Source organism: Carcharodon carcharias, chromosome 10, assembly GCF_017639515.1.
Source record: "Carcharodon carcharias isolate sCarCar2 chromosome 10, sCarCar2.pri, whole genome shotgun sequence".
Classification (NCBI taxonomy): Eukaryota; Metazoa; Chordata; class Chondrichthyes; order Lamniformes; family Lamnidae; genus Carcharodon; species Carcharodon carcharias.
The window spans coordinates 73,606,550-73,619,078 of record NC_054476.1 but is presented as its reverse complement, the minus strand read 5'-3'; the positions used below and the strand labels follow the sequence as shown (position 1 = coordinate 73,619,078).

Sequence of the window (12,529 nt, the reverse complement as noted above, 5' to 3'; positions counted from 1 at the left end):
TCAGCTTCTGCAGCCTGTTCTGCCATTCAATTAAATCATAGATCTGTCCATTAACTCCAGTTAACCACTCTGGCTCCATGACCCTTAATATCTTTACCTAACAAAAATCTATTAATCACGGTTTTGAAATTTTCAATTGACATAATCTCAACAGCTTTTTGATGACAGGATTCCAGATTTCCACAACCACTCAGGTGAATAAATGCTTCCTCACATCACCCCTGAACAACCCAGCTCTAATTTTCAGATTACTTTATGGTCTTGCCCACCAGAAGAAATAATTAGTCTCTATCTACCCTATTAACTCCTTCAGCCATCTTAAACATCTCAATTATATTGCCCGTTAATCATCTATGCTCAAGACAATACAAGCCTGGTCTATGCAACCCAATCTCATAATTCAACACTATGGACCCAGGTATAATTCAGGTCTATTTGCTGTTTCCACTCCAAGGCCAATTATTCCTTCCTGGGGTGTGATGCTCAGAACTGAACGCAGTGCTCCAGCTGAGATCTAACTAGAGGTTTATACAATGGTAGCACTCCCCGTCTCTTTGTACTCTTGAGCCATTTTCTTCTACTTGGGCAGCAATTGCTTTGCCGGCTAGACCATTGGGTGAGCTGCCCCTGTAAATCTCCACTGATTTTAACACTGTTTCAAAAAAAATGTAAATGTTAAAGCCAGGTAATTGCTTTCGGTGAGAGAATATTCCCCATGCAGGAATTTGCTGACCGGTTACTGCACTATAAGTCATGGATGGCTGGGAAGTTCAGTATTCCGTAGATGTCAGGAGGGAGCGGTTGAAGGTCATGGTGATTTTCACAGCATTGTTTGGTCTTGCTTCTTCTAGGGTGGATTACCATATATTTACACTGCAAAGGCTGTATCTGTGCAAAGTGGAATCATTTCACAGCAATGTAGTCCACATGCACCCTTAAATCGTCTTTGGGGCAAGAAACTGTGGCCCTGTCTGCTGTATCAGGGGCCATAAAAGATCCCATTATCCTCTGTCCTGGCCAACATTTGCCCCTCAACTAACACCTAAAACAGATTATGTGGTCATTATCACATTGCTTTTACATTTGATTACACTTCAAAAGTACTTAACTGGCTGTAATGTGCTTCAGGATGTCCTGAGGTCATGACAGGTACTATAGAACTGCATTCCTTTTTTGAAAAAATACAGCTTGTTGTTGATAAATAAATACGGAATGCTTTATCATGGTACACTTTTAACAGGTATCAATTGTCTTGCTGACCTGAAGCAACTGGCTGCCTTCAAAGCTCTTTATTAACAACAACCTGTATTTGTTCAACACCTTTTTAAGGTTGTGAAACATTCAAATCTGATTCACAGAAACATTACCAGAAAACAATTAACACTGGGCCACTTAAGGAGATATTAGGACTCATTGCTGAAACAGATTCTGTGGGTGTCACTCATTCTCTAATACCTCATCTGGACAGATTACCATAAACTCAGTTTTAAGGAGTGGGAGAGAGAGGTGGGGAGATGGAAAGGTGGATTTCAGCGAGTGTATTTTAGAGCTTAGGGCCTGGACAATTGTAGGCATGACTGTCAATGGTGGAACAAAGGAAGTGGGAGATATAGAAGGCCAAGATGTAGGAGTGCAGAGATCTCAGAGAGATCTCTCAGATAGGTGTCTGGATATGCACCTGAAGTACCATAACCTGCGGACTACGGATCAAATGCTGGAAAGTGGGATTCAGCTGGGTGGCTCATTTTTCAGCCGGCACAGACATGATGAGCCAAGTGGCCTCTTTCTGTGCCATAAACTTTCTATGATTCTTTTTAGGTATTGGGCTGGAGGAGGTGACAGATATAGGAATGGGTAGAATATGGAGAGATCCAAACACAAAGATGAGAACTTCAAATTCCTCCCAGGCCCTGGTAATAAGGAACCTGATTGGGCCTGTAGCCATATATGGGCCAGCACATGCTCCCAGTATTGGGAATGTTGTGGTCACAGCCTTGGGTCAGGGCAGGCAACCATGTGTCTCAGTCATAGCTCACAATTCATGCTTTAACCTTGAACATGACGGCTAATGACAAGTGTATAAAGGTAGGCTTGGCAACAAATCACACTGCTCCTCAAGGTGCCAGTTTGTCAAATGTGGACACTGGTGCTGAACCGATCAAGGGGAGGGCTGCATGGAGGAGTGAGGGGTAGGTTGGGGGGAGCGGGCAGGTTAGGAAGAAGGATGTTTTTGGCACTCAGTGCCCCAAGAATTCTTTTTGCAGCACTGCTCAGAAGTTTACTTACATCCAGGGTGGATGTCTGAATTTAATCCAACCTCAGGGCTATGCTGAAGAGCATGATCTGTAGGGGTGATGTTAATGGCATTTGCAGCTAAATGGTTGCCTTAGAACTCAAGCAACCTTTATTTTGCAACTGTTCTCTTTGTGGTGTACATTTTAATTCTAAAACTATTCTTCATGTATGTGTAGAGATATATAAAAAAAATTGCTGTCAACTGCCAGGCCAGGTATATTTTGCGGTATTATGTCAGCTTGTTTTGTGCTCACTAGGCTTTCTAAGTTCCCAGTATGATGGCAAAAAGGTGGAAATCAGAAATAACAGATTGTGTGATGACAGCAATGAGAGGAACAGCTGGATTGCCTTGGTTGTTGTTATCTGTTGTGCTATTCAGGGGCTGCAGTAAAAGCAAAATAACCAAGGCCACTGGCTTTCAACAGAAAAAAAAACTGATGGAATCAAAGGATGGCAGTGTAATAAAAATGGTATTTATCAGCTAATGAGAACCAGTTCCCTCTTCCAACCTAAGAAACAAGCAACCTCTCATTTATTGTCATCCAACCAACCTGGTTTTCCTTTTTGACAGAAAAACATTGGTGGAGTAAGAGAGAATCCCATGTAAAGAATATTATTTTCACTTATTCCGTCACTGCAACCCTAAGTCCCGAAATTGGGAGACCTGTTTGACAAGCTGACCTCTATGCAATTTAATTGCACGTGGCTTTAATATCCATTTGCCGAACACTTGTTTTCCTCTGAAGCCACTAGCCTTTTAATAAACACAGGGAGTTTTTTTTTTAATTTGAGAGCATTGAGAGGTGGTTATCTATCCAACCGAATCCCCTTTGAAACAACAAGCGACATATTCAAGGCGATTAAAGGATTAGATAAATGAAAGCCTTCAAAAAGAAAATTAGACAAAGCTTTAAATGATGCATTCTGCAAAATGCAGACGTCAAGTTACGGGATCAGCTCTTTATTTCCCAACCTCCCTTAATTCAAATACGCAATCGTCATTACATTGAAGGTATCCCTTCGCAAACCAGGTATTAACACATGCATGTAAACAGAGAGGCGATGGGATTCAATGTCTCTGTGTACCCAAAGATGGACCCTCAGCCCCTCTGCACCAATTTAATATCCGTATCCCAGAACCAGGTCAATTCTGGGCGTCACTTGACAGCCGTGTGTGCAGCAACCGATTAAGCAGATTTTTAAAACACACACATCGTCCTCGATTGCACAATGATAGCTTTACTGCATTACACTGACATTCACTTTGTCAGCAACGCCAGGCACGGATGGCGATCGTCCAGCCCTTGCGCGATCTCTGCTGCCTCTCGTCCTGCAGTCATAGAGAGAGAGAGAGAGAGAGAGAGTGGTCAACACTTCCCACCTCCCAGGATGAGCGGACTGTCATTGCTGTAGGATGCACCACCATCCTGCAATATTGCATTACATCGCCCAGCCTCCAAACGGGAGCAGGACACTTGGGATGCAAAGCCCAGATAAGCTGCGGGCTCAACCGGCCACAGCTGGAATGACCGAGAGGGTGAAAGACACATTTCTGGGGCGAGCCCTTTCATTTAAAAAAAAGACTCACCTCCTTTACTTCCGGGAACTCCCCTTCTTATTTTCCATGCACAAGCCTTCTTGCAATTTCACCCGTGCGATCAATGGAAGATGGTCCTAGATTTTGTAAAGAAATTAATCATGAAAGAAATACAAAATTAATGTTATTACATTCCAGCCTGCCGCAAACTGCTATTCTGTCGGATTGGCTGGCTGCGAGTTGGCCATTAGGAATAGCAAAACAGAAGGTGCAACATAACCAGGAATGAACTGGGGATGAAGTCATTCTTTTTAAAAAAAATACAGGATGGCGTCATTGGCAACCAATCAGGAGGAGCCTCTGGTGGCTGGAGTGACGTCAGGCTCTTCTCCCCAGCCCTGGGTGCAGATTAAAGGAGCCTGTCTCCACTGCACTGCCACACTCTTAAAGCAACAGGGTCCCTTTTGTACACTTATTCTCAAGGCTGGTTACCCGAGCCGGCATAAATCACAAAATGCCTACAAAAATACACATTGTTAACATCCAGCTTGAGTATTTGATTAGACCTTCACCCAACATTTCTCCGACTTTGCTCCTGCCACTTCTTTGGGGACATGATTTCGAGGGCATGAGCAAATCTTACCATCGTGCCCACATAAGTATGTGCAAGTCTCAGGAGGCTATATGACTATGGAGGGCATCATAAATAAGTCATTAAAGCCTTAAGTTTATTTGTTGATATGAAATTTTAAGGTACACCATCTTGCAGATGGCTGCGTTAGCAATACACTGCCATGCTCTAGGAAGGAATTGGCAAGGCTGTCACAATTTTTGTGCTTTATGTCAAGCAAGTAAGTTTAATATACACAAATCATTTTGATTAAAAAGGCAAAATAAACTTAATTGTGCTGTTATCATATTTCCTATAATTCTGTGAAAATCCCATTCTTTATAGGAACATTATGTTTGTTAAATGTATAGGCTATTTTTGTATTTTAATAAGGACAACATGTATCTAGGTATTTATAAACGGGCACTTGCAGGGGATTTTAAAAGTGCCAACGCTATATAGTTTTTAAGGGGAAGGTACAGTAAACATTTTATTGTTCCACATTTTGAAATGTTATTTCCTCATTTTACTACATGCTTGCTCTGAGAAAAAAAATGTTTTATTTTTGGGTGATTCCTCAGGGCTAATCTTGCTTGTTCATTCTTGTTGCAAAATACAGATACATTTCCTTCACTTTATGACCAAGATCTTGCCTGATTGCTGGATCTGTTCTGATTACTGCCAAACGATACAGCATGTTGCATTCTGCTCCTCGGTCCTACGTTCCTATGTCCCATGTTAGAGAAAAAGAGCAGGTGATTTTAGCATCAGTTCTGTGTCATATTCACTGACTGAACAGCAACCCTGCCCCAATCAGCCTGTGGAACATAAATGCCTTATGGGGGATCCCCTTGGTTGATGTCGCCAGAATACATCATCTTTAAGTCTCTAGAGAGGAGCCTGTAAGACATAAAGCCAACAAAGAGCAACTTTGGTGGTTTTCTAGTCGCTATTAATACAAATGCACTTCCTGTGTCCTCATTCACAGTATGCTAAAGGATATGCTGCTTTTCAGTGATAGAAACTTTAAACGGAATATGAAGACGGAAGAACTTGTATTTGTGCACCACATTATCACACTTCTCAGGAAGTCTCAAATGCTTCCCATCTAATGAATGGCCTTTTGATATGTAGTCAATGGTTTTATGTCACTGCTTTTAATGCACAAACAATTATAGGGTACTAATGATTTGCCAAGGTGTTGCATCTGAGGAGTCAAGACCAAGTCTAATATTGAGGTGAAATAGAGTTGGATGGTGTAACATATTTGGGCCAGAGTGCAGACCATAAGGTCTTAATAAGTTGTATAATACAAAATACATATTCTGTATCCATTTTAAGATTATGCATTGTCTCCTTATTCTGTAATTTGATTTTACATTATTATTTGTAGTTAGGAAATAAGGAAAGAAAAAAATCACAATTATATAATGCCTTTCACATCCTTAGGGCATCCCAAAGTGCTTCACAATTAATTACACATTTTTAAAGTGAAGTTACTGTTGCGTTGTAGCAAATGGCAAAACTTGCTGCAATTTCGCAGAGAAAAGAATTGGTTCAAGCAGATGTGCTTTTTCGTACAGCTGAGTTGAGATCTAAGGTTGAGGAGGTAGCACCTCTACTGGCAGGAGGGCGTAATTACAGGCTAACAGGTTTACCGAGACAGTTCCCATTGGTTCCCATTACAAATATGAGCATAGGAATTTATAATGGTGAATTTTGACACAAAAATGTGACAGCAGGAAGTAACGTTTTGTAGGCAAGAAGCATTTAAATTTTTAAACCTCATAAATAGTTGATCTCCAATGGTATTTCTCATGGAGGAAAGTAATCTCTCTTCCTGCAGCTGTTTATTGTTCTTTCCCACACCAATTCTTTCAGTGTCCACCCGTTTGTTTCCCACTCATCTTTCTCGCTCTGTGTGGTTCTCATTTTTCCATTCTATCTCTCTCTCATATCTCTTTTATCTCCCACTCTTGGTGCAAATATCTCATTCTCTCTGATTCCTCTACCTATGTCTCTTATTCACATTGTTACTTGTGTTCCTTTAGAGATTTACTCAATTCCCTATCCTTTACTTTTTCTGAAGAACTCAGTTACAAGGTAAGATGGTATCCAACATGGTCTAAGGGTATCAGGATCAAATGGGAAGGAGCTATCTGGGTACAGCTAGAATACCCCCACAGGCAAGAGAGAAACTGGAAGGCAGTGCCTGCAAGTTCAGAGAGGAGAGGCCAAGGGATAGGGGCTGGAAGGAAGTGGAGCCTGGTGCTGGTATGAAGGAGCCAGATAGCAGTGGGCCTAAGGCCTGGGAAAGTATGAGTGGGGCTGGTAGAAGGAATTTAAATTTGGGAGGGGCAGGAACTGACAGAGGCTGGGACATGGGATAGTTAGGTGAGATGGTGTCTACAGTTCTGAGCAGTGGAACTTGGAAGCATTAGGATGGGCTGGGAGCTAGGAACACTGTCGGGGAGATGGGTATGGCACTACTTGAGGAAGTGTTTGGGCTGGAGTTTGAGGACTTGGGGTGGTCTCGAAGCAGTCATTGGTGGTTTGGGAGCACTCAGGGTGCACAGAGCTCTTAGCTGAATGTGGTAGGGGTGGAATTTGCGTGCGCTGGAACCTGCAGCAGAATGAGTCTTACAGTGGTTGTTCTGGACCAGTCCTCTTTTAGAAAATACATAATTTTATCATGCCAGATCTAGGTTGTAAAACTGCTACATTCCTTTCAATCCGATTTTTATTTTTATATTGTTAGTTCCTATTCTGCTTATGCAATACACATTCCATTTCCATTTCGTATTTACTAAATGTTTAAATGTTGTGCCATAACCACCAATTACTTATATTATTGCTATGCAATAATTAGTTTTAATTCCAGTTGCAGTTGTCATTTAGATTCCAACTCTAATTATGGTTTATAGCCAAAGGTATCACATATGGTATCCTTTATAACTGTGATAACTGTAACTATATATTATCCCTCTCAGCCTTCCTTGATCTTTCTGCATAATTTGATGCAGTTAACCACACATTCCTCTCCATTGTACAGTTCCATGGGACTGCCCAAGTCGGGTCTTATTCCCAACTTTCTGAATACAACCAGTATTTCTCTAATAATGGAATTATCTCCCTCCCCTGCACTGTCATCAACCAAGGCCCTCCCCTCAACCTTATCTAAATACTATCCCTCAGTGATATTGTCTGCAAGCATGGGTTAACTTTCATGTGATGATACCCACCCACAGGTCTCCATCATTTCTCTTGAACCTACTGGTTGCCTCCATGCTGTCACACTGCTTATCAGATGTCAAGTCCTAAGTGATTTTACAATTTTCTCTAGCTCAGTTATGGGAACTCTGAAGCCTTCATTGTTTACCCCATCGTGGACTCAGCTCCTTTGTCAATGACTCCTTCCCCCTTCAGGCTCAGTCTCTCAGGCTGAACTAGACTGTTTGCAATCTGAACTGAGTTTTAACTCCTCTTCCATGCACTCCTGTCTTCTTCCACCACATCTGTGACAGGCATTTTTCCATGTTCAACGAGCACTGTCCCATTATTGATGGACACTGTCCCCATTGTTGATGGAGAATTCCCCTTGTGCAATGGACAGTTCCCTATTTTTGATGGATATTTTCCCCATTGCTGATAAGAATTTTTTCATTTGTGATGAACATCTTCCTCTGGTTGATGAGGATTTTTTGACACTCCTCAAAGAACTCTGCACCCTCCATTCTTGGCTTCCTATTAATCTCCCTCTTCCTTTGCCATGACGTGGAACCCCTTCTATTGGTCCTTTAGGCCCTTAGCTCCAGAATTCCCTTCCTAACTCTCTCCTCAACTCTACTTCTTTATCCTCCTCTTTGACCACAATTTTGGTTTACTGTTCTCAAATCGCCTCCTTTGGTTTGGTGACAATTCTCTAGTTCTGGTGAAGTACTATATTAAAGGTACTATATAAATGCAAGTTGTTTTGTTTTAGAGAGGGGAAAGGTCAAACAGGGTGCCTTTGCCTGACCCTCGCATATGCAGTTGTCAGGTGCGAATAGCATCTGGTTTGGGCTATTCACCTGTGATTCACAGGATTTTAAATGCTTTTGTGCATCTATGGAAAAGTCGATCAGGTTAGGATAGTTTTGCTACTGAGGGAGGATTTAATAGTCAAAAGAGACAATTAAATCTCAGATGAGGGGAAAGCTATAGTCCATCTGGGTGGAAATTTGTGACAACACGGGTGCAATATTAATGGCTGGGAATTGTAGCAGTCCCACTAGGCACAAAGGAAGAAACTGATGTGGAATTAATTAAGCCGAGGAGGAAACGAACGCACTAATTATGGGCGATTTTAATTACCCAGGAATTAAACAAAAATGACAGTGACGATTTTTCAAAAGGAACAATTCGGGGTTTAGTGGATGACTGCCTCTGTTGTAAAGGGACCAGGAAACCTTTGAGCTAATAGCAGTGAGCTTGTGATGGTGGACGTTGGAAACCTTTTGTGCCCAAGTCATCAAAATGTCATTAAACCTGACCCTCATGAAACAAGCCAGAGCAAAGGGAAATAAAATGAATTAGCAGATTTCAAGAGCGGGGAACTTAAAATACCAGGAAAGACGCAGGGAGGTAATGAGGCGGGGGAGGGGGAGAGGGGGAAACAATACCAGCAAAATGGAGAATATTGAAGCATTAATTAAGAATGATATAGATGCGGGAGGAGACTATGAAAACCTAGACACCCATGTTTTGAGCAAGAAGGATAAAGAAATCTTTATTTTTCCTTTAAATGGCATTTACAAAGCACATTAAAATCATAGAATCATTGAATGGTTACAGCACAGAAGGAGGCCATTCGGCATGTCATGCCCAAACCATCTCTCTGTGAAGCTACTCAGCTAAATGCACTCCCCTGCCTTTTCCCCATAGGTTTGCAATGCATTTTCGCTATAGGTAATTATCCAATTCGCTTTTCAAAGTGATGATTGAATTTGCCTCCACCACACTCTCAGGCAGTGCACTCCAGATCCTAACTACTCGCTGCTACTACTAACTTTATTTTATTAACCATTCACCTTAAATCAGTGTCCTCTGGTTCTTTACTCTTCCGCTAATGGGAATTGTTTCTCTCCATCTACTCTGTCCAGACCCTTGATGATTTTCAATACTTCTATTAAATCTCCTCTCAGCCTTCTCTTCTCTAAGGAGGACAGGCCCAGCTTCATCAATTTACCCACATAACTGAGGCCTCAATCCTTGGAACCATTCCTGTGAATCTTAACTGCACACTCTCCAATGAACTCACATTGATAAAAAAAATCTTATGTTATTAAAATGTGACAGGAAATAGGAAGATTGGGAACTATTTGATAGAAAGCACAGAAATAAATGTTCATTTAATGCCATATGATCTTTAACCTGCTTGAACAAAAATATAGCTCCCCAGTTTAATGTCTTAACTGAAGGATGATGCAGCACTTCCCCAGCGCTCCCCTGGAATGTAAGCACACACCAAGGATTCAAGTGCTACCAAACTCATTGGAACTGACATTTAATTGGTTAATTTGGCAATCTTAAAGGAAGAAAATGTTTGAGCCTATTATAAAAAGAAGTAACTTTTGTAACAGCATCTAAGCCATCGTCAGATTATGAAAGAAAGGCCATGACTAAGATGTAACTGAGTTGGTGAATGAAGATAAAACAGTGGATATCATGAAGGTGTGTTTCTACAATCTGGTATTCTGAGAGTGGAGCTGTAATTGAAATTATACAATTGTTCTGAGACAATTTACAGAAGCATAATTAAACAAAAATTGACACTGAACCTTAAGGAGCTCAGTGAACAAACGCTTGGGCAAAGAGGTATGTTTTAAGGATCTTCTTAAAGAAGGTGAGAAGTAGAGAGGGAAAGAGGTTTAGGGAAGAAACTAAAGAGCTTAGGGTCAGGAAGACATGGTCTCCAGTGGTGGGTTGAAGAAAGTGGGGGTTGCACAAAAGACCAGAGTTGGAGAAACACAGAGATCTCGGAATGTTGTAGGGCTAGAGGCAGTAACAGAGATGGGAGTGCTGTCGCCATGGACGGTTTTGAACACAGGGATGAAAAAAATTTAAAATGGATGTTGCTGAAGTCAGAGCCAATATAGTCCCATGAGCAAAGGGAGATGATGCACAGGAGTTGGTGCAGCATTTAGGATGAACATTAATTTATGTAGGGTAGAGGAAGGGAGACCACCACTTGTTGGGAGTTCATTGTGGGAAATTGTAGGTGGGAAGCCTGTGAAGTTCCCTGAATTAGTGTTAGCAGATGGGAAATCAGAAGCACATCTCCCAAAGTAGAGGGCTGCTAATATCCCCTCGGAATTTCAAATTATAACTTCGTTGTGAGACGGCTGGATTTTTGTTTAAACCCTCACATGAAAAGCTGGAGAGTAGAGTTGGTTACCCTAATAAGGTTTATACTCGTAGATATGCAATTCTAGTGCATAACTTTAACATTAATCTTCTGAAGATTAAAGATTTTTTCTAGTTGTTAATTACTTTTGTGCCCTCCCCTTTTCTTCTGGCAGGTATGCATGCATTGTTCCATACACCTTTCTCTAGGTCTGTATTCAGCAGGAGGAGGTGTACGAGGGCAGCTGAAAGCAACCATCTCTCTAATTTTATCACTGCTTCACATTGCAAAAGTACCTACCCACTCATTAGCATTGTCTCTATTGATAGCTGAGATCTAGTCTCAACTGAGTAGGGAATCTTGGTCAAAAACCTATGTGCTCTCACTTCAAGACACACCATCTCACTTTTCTTGCCTTTCTACCTGATGATGCTTTCTGATACAAGGCTTCATCTGCATTGGTGCAACATACCATCTGGCTCATGTGTGAGCCTGCTCTTGCAGAATTGCCAAAATTTAGACATGACATGGAATTACTTGGAGATTTAAGTTGAGAATAATGATGGATGCAAAACTGCCAGAATGTGCACTAAATCATTACCAACATGCACACGGTTTTGGTTGGTGATACCCTCAGACTCTTCTCCAGAAAATACATCTCATGATTCACCAGTCACGTTCTCCCTTCAGTAATTTCCAAATAGCTATAGCGTTTTTCAATGAGTAAAACACGGGTAGACATGTTTGACATCTGGTTTAGAACACTAATTTATAGAATTACAGATGCAAGAACTAAAGTTTGGCTAAGGGGTTGACATGCTTGTGAGGAAACCTGCCTGTGGAGTATATTATTGTAGCCTCACTGTACTGGGGCAGTGAGACTGAACTCCCACAAATGCATGCCACAATAGGCAACAGGTCAGCTTCTGGGATTCTCTGGACAGTTAATTAGAGGCACTCAGATGTTGCTGCTTCACAGTGCAGATCGATGAAGTTGGAGGGAAAGTTAGGATTCTCGCATGACTCCTTGTAGTGAGCTTAAGGGCAGAATTAGCAATGGCCTGTAATTAAGTCTACTGCTATTGTCATTGGCTGTAAACTACAAAAGAAATGATTAACGTCATAAGGCTATATCTGTAGCTTGAGTTATGACAGTCTGATGTGCTGCTGACCTTTGAGTAAAACTTCTTGTCTTCATATATCAAAAGGTTCCACTTATGTAGTTAAGCAACCAGCATCAACAATTGAAGTAATAGGCAACATCAGACTAATACACAGATTTACAAGGAAAGGTAGAAAGCCAGTGGACTGGGGGAGCAATAAAAAATTACAAATTGATGCAAAGAAAGTAATAAGAGGTGTAAAAGGAATATAAAGGCTAAAGGATGGTTTGATTGGTAGATAGAGAAAAAATATTTTCACTGGTTGGGAAATCTTGGACTGGGGGACATTGCCTAAAATTTAGAGCTAGGCTTTTCAGGTGATGTTAAGAAATTCTCCTACATGCAAAGGGTGGTAGAAGTTTGGAACTCTCTTCCACAAACAGTAGTTGATGTTGGGTCAATTGTTGATTTTAAATCTGTGATCGATAGATTTCTATTAGCCAAATGTATTAAGGGATATGGGACAAAGGTAAGTATATGGAGTTAAGCCTCAGATCAGCTATGATCACGTTGAATGACGGATCGGGCTCAAGGGGCTA

General features: G+C 41.3%; 1 protein-coding gene across 2 annotated transcripts in view; it reads right to left on the bottom strand.

Moving 5' to 3' along the window:
• The window catches only part of LOC121282995 (dual specificity protein phosphatase 8-like), a 206,339-nt gene extending 202,203 nt beyond the window's left edge, over window positions 1–4,136 (bottom strand). The window contains exon 1 of one of the 2 annotated variants that reach the window (XM_041196882.1): window positions 3,884–4,136. The gene's annotated coding sequence lies outside the window, so the exon portion shown is untranslated. The remainder of the gene's footprint in view (window positions 1–3,883) is intronic. The other variant, XM_041196879.1, reaches the window with a different exon arrangement.
• Window positions 4,137–12,529: the final 8,393 nt, after the last annotated feature.